The sequence below is a fragment of the Lolium perenne genome, chromosome 4, assembly GCF_019359855.2.
Source record: "Lolium perenne isolate Kyuss_39 chromosome 4, Kyuss_2.0, whole genome shotgun sequence".
Lineage (NCBI taxonomy): Eukaryota > Viridiplantae > Streptophyta > Magnoliopsida > Poales > Poaceae > Lolium > Lolium perenne.
The window spans coordinates 309,999,108-310,006,816 of NC_067247.2; the positions used below are offsets into that span (position 1 = coordinate 309,999,108).

General features: G+C 45.2%; 1 pseudogene; it reads right to left on the reverse strand.

Annotated features, from left to right (window-relative positions):
* Positions 1 to 5,175: 5,175 nt before the first annotated feature.
* Positions 5,176 to 6,483, reverse strand: LOC139830208 (uncharacterized; annotated as a pseudogene).
* Between the last annotated feature and the right edge of the window lie 1,226 nt (positions 6,484 to 7,709).

Below are 7,709 nucleotides of genomic sequence, written 5' to 3' on the forward strand. Positions count from 1 at the left end.
TTCACTAGTGGACACTCTCAACATTGATAACATAACAGAATAAATAGATAGATGCTAGACTCTACACCCTCTTGTTGGATGATGAACACCACTAACTGTGTAGGATTACACGAACCCTCAATGCCGGAGTTAACAAGCTCCACAATATTCGATGTTCATATTTAAATAACCTTAGAGTGCACGACAGATCAACATAACCAAACCAAGTACTAACATAGCATGCACACTGTCACCTTCACGCTACGAAAGGAGGCATAGATCACATCAATACCATCATAGCAATAGTTAACTTCATAATCTACAAGAGATCACAATCATAGCCTATGCCAAGTACTAACACGATGCACACACTGTCACCATTACACCGTGCAGGAGGAATAAACTACTTTAATAACATCACTAGAGTAGCACACAGATAAATTGTGATACAAAACACATTGCAATCATAAAGAGATATAAATAAGCACTTCACTATGCCATTCATAACAGTGAATAAGTAATCCGTGAAATATAGCCTAAGAGACCCACACGGTGCACACACTGTCACCTTTACACACGTGGGACAAGGAGTCTCCGGAGATCACATAAGTAAAATCCACTTGACTAGCATAATGACATCTAGATTACAAGCATCATCATATGAATCTCAATCATGTAAGGCAGCTCATGAGATTATTGTATTGAAGTACATAGGGAGAGAGATGAACCACATAGCTACCGGTACAGCCCCGAGCCTCGATGGAGAACTACTCCCTCCTCATGGGAGACAGCAGCGTTGATGAAGATGGCGGTGGTGTCGATGGAGAAGCCTTCCGGGGGCACTTCCCCGTCCCGGCGGCGTGCCGGAATAGAGACTCCTGTCCCCCAGATCTTGGCTTCGCGATGGCGGCGGCTCTGGAAGGTTTCTCGTACCGTGGCTTTTTCTTATCGAAGATTTAGGTCAGGGACCTTTAAATAGGCGAAGAGGCGGAGTCGGAGGGGCGACGAGGCGGTGACACCATAAGGCGGCGCGGCCAGGGCCTGGGCCGCGCCGGCCTACCTCCTGGGCCCCCTGTGGGTCCAATCTGGCGACTCTCGGGTGTTCTGGATGCTTCCGGGGATTCTAAGATGCTGGGCGTTGATTTCATCCGATTCCGAGAATATTTCCTTACTAGGATTTCTGAAACCAAAAACAGCAGAAAACAGCAACTGGCCCTTCGGCATCTCGTGAATAGGTTAGTTCCGGAAAACGCATAAATATGACATAAAGTATGCATAAAACATGTAGATATCATTAATAATGTGGCATGGAACATAAGAAATTATCGATACGTCGGAGACGTATCAGTCCCCATGTGGCAGCGCGGCCATGGGCCCACCGCGCCGCCATATGGTGTGCGCGCCTCGTGGCCCCCCTCTGTCTCGTCTTCTGGCTCCGTGGGTCTTCTGTGAAAATAGACCCATTGCAATTATTTCCGGGGTTTTTCCTGAAAGTTGATTTTCTGCACAAAAATAAGAAACCAGGGCAATTCTGCTGAAAACAGCGTTAGTCCGTGTTAGTTGTATCCAAAATACACAAATTAGAGGCAAAACAATAGCAGAAGTGTTCGGGAAAGTAGATACGTTTTGGACGTATCAGCATGGTCCCTAGATATTGTTGGTTGATTCATAATTATGGTATTGCTTGTTCAAACTTTTTGTTTCTAGTCATCCTTATAAACTTTTAAAGGTGTCCAAGCATTTATGTTTTGCTTCCACTTATGGGACAAGCTGAGTACCACTTTATTATGTATTTATGCTATGCTCTTGACAATCACTTTTCTTTCCATGCACGTTATGTTGTACATGAAAGTTTCTCGGAATTGGACGAAAGAAAAGCCCAGAGTCTTATTTTTCCGTGATGAAGACGGAGCCAGAAGGACATGCGCAGGAGAGCTGCTAAGTGGCAGTACATAGGGTAGGCCCCACTCTTGGCCGCGCCTGGCCCATGTACTGGCGCCTCGTCGCCTCGTTTGCTCCGCTCTTCCGCCTATTTATTCCTCGTATCGGGAAAACCCTAGGGACCAGAGTCTCCATCCACGAAAAGTTTTGACGCCGCCGTCAACCAAGACCCTAGTTCGGGAGGGTTCTGCAGTCCATCCCGACACCCTGCTGGAGAGGGAAATCACCGCCGGAGGCCTCTACATTGCCATGTCTTCATCCGACGTGATGCGTGAGTAGTCCTCCACGGGACCATGGGTCCATAGCAGTAGCTAGATGGCTGTCCTCTCCTTGTTGTGCTTCATGTATAGATCTTGTGAGCTACCTAACATGATCAAGATCATCTATTTATAATTGCTACATTTTGGTTTGATGTGGATCCGATTTATAGAGAGATTGCTTTGGTTGAGATTATGTATTATGTTATTATGATCTTGCATGCTCTCCGTTTCTAGTAGATGCTCTAGCCAAGTAGATGCTAGCAACTCCAAGAGGGAGTATTTATGCTCGATAGTGGGTTCATGCCTCTATTTAACCATGGTAAGTGACTTTGTTCTCTACGGTTATAGATGTGTTGTTGCTACTAGGGAGAAAACATCGGTGTTCTATTCAAGGGTAGTTTCATCGTTTAGTTTACACACATTGCTTAAAGCGATAGTCCGTTGCTTGCAACTTAATACTGCAGGGTGTCGCGGATGCAATCCTGAAGGTGGATTATTAGTCATAGATGAAGTTGGATTACGGTCTATGTATATTGTTGTAATGCCTGCATACTTTCATTGCATGTATTCTGCACCAGCAATTAGCGTAGAATCTCTATTTGTCAATTTCACATCTGTAATTTTTTTAAACAACATATTTATTTTATTGGGGAGGTGCCTCTAGTGAACTGTGGAACTCGGTCCTTCTTCTTTTAATTGCAATCTTCTACAACATTTATCAGTTATGTTTTCTGCAAACAATTCTTCTTACACACGGTTCGTTTAATCTTTTGTTTTTAGCAAAACCAGTGAGCTTGACAACCTCGCTGAAAGTTGGGGACAAAGTACTTGGTTGTTTGTGTGCAGCTCTCCACGTTGCTGCTGACGCCGGCAGTGCGCCCTGCCACGAGTTGGTTCGCAACACCTCGGGAGAGAACGTTTTTCTCCTACTGGTCGATAAACCTTGGTTTCTTACTGAGGGAAAACTTCCTGCTGTGCTCATCATACCTTCCTCTTGGGGTTCCACTCAACGTTGCGCATAAATTCTCCTTCATCAACTCTGCGCTCAGCAGGAAGCAACTGTGAGAACCAGAGATTTGATGTTTGGTACGAGTGTTGTGGATGCCTGCTATTGCTGGTAAGAAGGATGAAATATCTGAAATGCCCCTGAATGCTGATGAACTTCTATAAATGCCGATTTGAGAGGAATTAGCTAATTCTGAGTGTTTTTAACATGATTTCCATGCTTAACGATTGAATTGTGTTGATTTAATTATGTCAGAAGACTTGTTCATTGATGACGCATGAAGCACACGTTCGTTGGGAACCCCAAGTGGAAGGTGTGATGCGTACAGCAGCAAGTTTCCCTTAGTAAGAAACCAAGGTTTATCAAACCAGTAGGAGATGAAGGCCACGTGAAAGTTGCTGGTGAAGGAGTGTAGTGCGGCGCAACACCAGGGATTCCGGCGCCAACATGGAACCTGCACAACACAATCAAAATACTTTGCCCCAACTTAACAATGAGGTTGTCAATCTCACCAGCTTGCTGTAAACAAAGGATAAAACGTATGGTGTGGAAAATGATGTTTGTTTGCAAAGAACAGCAGAGAACAATGATTGCAGTAGATTGTATTCAGATGTAAAAGAATGGACCGGGGTCCACCGTTCACTAGTGGTGTCTCTCCAATAAGAAATAGCATGTTGGGTGAACAAATTACAGTTGGACAATTGACAAATAGAGAGGGCATAACAATGCACATACATATCATGATGACTAATATGAGTTACTTAGGGCATTACGACAAATAACATAGACCGCTATCCAGCATGCATCTATGCCTAAAAAGTCCACCTTCGGGTTAGCATCCGCACCCCTTCCAGTATTAAGTTGCAAACAACAGACAATTGCATTAAGTACGGTGCGTAATGTAAACAATACAAATATCCTTATACAAAACATTGTTGTTTTATCCCTAGTGACAACAACACATCCACAACCTTAGAACTTTCTGTCACTATCCCAGATTCAATGGAGGCATGAACCCACTATCGAGCATAAATACTCCCTCTTGGAGTCACAAGTATCAACTTGGCCAGAGCCTCTACTAGCAACGGAGAGCATGCAAGATCATAAACAACACATATATGATAGATCAATAATCAACTTGACATAGTATTCCATATTCATCGGATCCCAACAAACACAACATGTAGCATTACAAATAGATGATCTTGATCATGATAGGCAGCTCACAAGATCTAAACATGATAGCACAAGAGGAGAAGACAACCATCTAGCTACTGCTATGGACCCATAGTCCAAGGATGAACTACTCACACATCAGTCCGGAGGCGATCATGGTGATGTAGAGTCCTCCGGGTGATGATTCCCCTCTCTGGCAGGGTGCCGGAGGTGATCTCCTTAATCCCCCGAGATGGGATTGGCGGCGGTGGCATCTCTGGAACTTTTCTCGTATCGTGGCTCACGGTCATAGGGTTTTCGCGACGGAGGGAATAAATAGGCGAAGAGGCAGAGTCGGGAGAGGCTCGAGGGGCACACACCCTAGGGCGGCGCGCCCCCCTCCTTGGCCGCGCTGCCAGGTGGTGTGGGGCCACCTCGGCTTTTCTTCGTTTCCTCTTCGGACTTCTAGAAGGCCCCGTGCAAAATAAGACTGTGGGCTTTTGTTTCATCCAATTCCGAGAATATTTCCTGTGTAAGATTTCTGAAACCAAAAACAGCAGAAAACAGGAACTGGCGCTTCGGCATCTTGTTAATAGGTTAGTGCCGGAAAATGCATAATAATGATATAAAGTGTATATAAAACATGTGAGTATTGTCATAAAACTAGCATGGAACATAAGAAATTATAGATACGTTTGAGACGTATCATTCATATTAAATATACATGACTTGTCCATATGAACCCAAAAGAGCAACAAGTTTGAAAAGATCTAGATATATATTACAAGACTTGTCCATATGCACCCAAAAGAGAGCTAGAAGTGTTCTTAACGCCTAGGCACCTCCCCTTGATGCGAACAAAGCGTTAGCTATGTTGTCACGAGTGTTGTTCATGCTAACATGATCCTCTCCCAAATCATTGCCCACATTGCCGGCTGATGTGGAACTAACATGCCCCGGAGGCATATAGTTCTCATCATTATCGCTCGATAGAAGTGTAGATCAAACAATTGACTATCGCGAATAAAGTTATGTAGTGCTAGACATGCAATGATAATCTGTGTCTGCTTCTCTATCGAGTAACTTGATATACCATGTAACATACGCCATTTCTGCTTCAATACCCCGAATGCTCTCTCAATAGCATTCCGCAAAGATGAATGAGCATGGTTGAATATTTCTTGCTTCCCAGACGGAGGTCCAGCTAGTATGACCTCAGGTAGATGATACTTGGTTCTTGTATACGATGAAAGATACCCATCTTGATTGGAATAACCCGAATCAACAAGATAGTATCTTCCTGGGAAAAAACACAAGTTATTCCTAGGCCATATGGCACCAATATCATGTAACGAAGAATGCACAATCCTAACGTATACCTGGAGGAGGATGAGGAAAATTTGCTTCAAACTTAAGCAATGTATCTTTGAATATCCTCGTGTCATGCACGGAACCTGGCCATCCTACAACTATGGAGGGCAACCTCAAGACAAAATCACAAACAACCATAACATTTTGTGTTGGATATCCAAGGTGACCAACATGGTTCACTATATGAGCAGCAGGCACAATGACGGGTATGTGTGTCCCATCAATTGCACCAATTGCGCCATTGAAATGAGGTGTAAATCTAGAATCCCGTAGCCTCTCATGCACTATTGGGAAGTGTGGATCAATAGGCTTGATGATATCTCCCGCTAACTTATTCACACAGTATAGGACCTCTACAAACTTCCTATTGATAGTCTCCCTAGATCTCTTGAATCGGTTATGAACTTGAGTCACAGATTGTGGACTACCAAGAGTCCATAGAAACATTCCAAGTGCCTCCTCAGAACACATGCGGGTTGACCCCTCCAAACCATATTTTTCAACCAAAGTGTCATGCAAAGGATCAAAACATGGCCTATGCATTCTGAACATGTCATAACAATCCTTCGAGTTGCCCAAGTTATCAAATACCCATTGTTGTCCGGTGCATCTTGGTTCTACTCTCTTTTTCTTCTTAAGATGCTTGTCGGAGTGTTCAAGAACATGATACATCATTTCTATATTCCGTCGACGCCGGCGCCTTCTTGAATCCATAAGTGCAGACTCGATGCCATCATCACTGTCACTTTCATCACTATGGCTTGTGCTCATCTAATGTACACAATATCAATCATATACCATCCCACATATCATACATCATGTACCATCCCACAGATCATACATCATGTACACAATAATGCTCAACCAACTCATAGCTCATACATATCAATCATATACCATCCCACAGATCATACATCATGTACACAACATCCCACAAATCCTCACCTTCCGTTGTAGAACGAACTTGCCACAGGGACGGGAGTCAGTACAGGCAGCAGCACGGACGGGTACAAGGCAGCACGGAGTTGGGGCCGCAGTAGGGACGACCAGCAGGTCGATGACCTCAAGTTGGAGGAGGAGGCGACCGGTATCGGAGGGGGCGGTGGCGGGAGTTGGACGCGGCCGCGCGGGTCAGTAGCGGCGCGAGCTCATCCGCGGGGGCCAGGATTGGAGGAGGGAGCGGGGATGTGATACTTCTCCGACGTATCGATAATTTCTTATGTTCCATGCCACATTATTAATGTTATCTACATGTTTTATGCACACTTTATGTCATATTCGTGCATTTTCTGGAACTAACCTATTAACAAGATGCCGAAGTGCCAGTTGCTGTTTTCTGCTGTTTTTGGTTTCAGAAATCCTAGTAACGAAATATTCTCGGAATTGGACGAAATCAACGCCCAGGTTCCTATTTTGCCCGGAAGCATCCAGAACACACGAGAAGGACCAGAGGGGGGGCACTGGGCCCCCAGACCATAGGCCGGCGTGGCCCAGGCCCTGGCCGCGCCGCCCTATAGTGTGGCCACCCCTTCGACCTTCTGACGCCGCCTCTTTGCCTATTTAAGGGCCCTCGACCTAAAACCTCGAGACAAAAAAGCCACGGTACGAGAAACCTTCCAGAGCCGCCGCCATCGCGAAGTCAAGATCTGGGGGACAGGAGTCTCTGTTCCGGCACGCCGCCGGAACAGGGAAGTACCCCCGGAAGGCTTCTCCATCGACACCGCTGCCATCTCCACCGCCATCTTCATCACCGCTGCTGCTCCCATGAGGAGGGAGTAGTTCTCCATCGAGGCTCGGGGCTGTACCGGTAGCTATGTGGTTCATCTCTCTCCTATGTACTTCAATACAATAATCTCATGAGCTGCCTTACATGATTGAGATTCATATGATGATGCTTGTAATCTAGATGTCGTTATGCTAGTCAAGTGAATTTTACTTATGTGATCTCCGGAGACTCCTTGTCCCACGTGTGTAAAGGTGACAGTGTGTGCACCGTG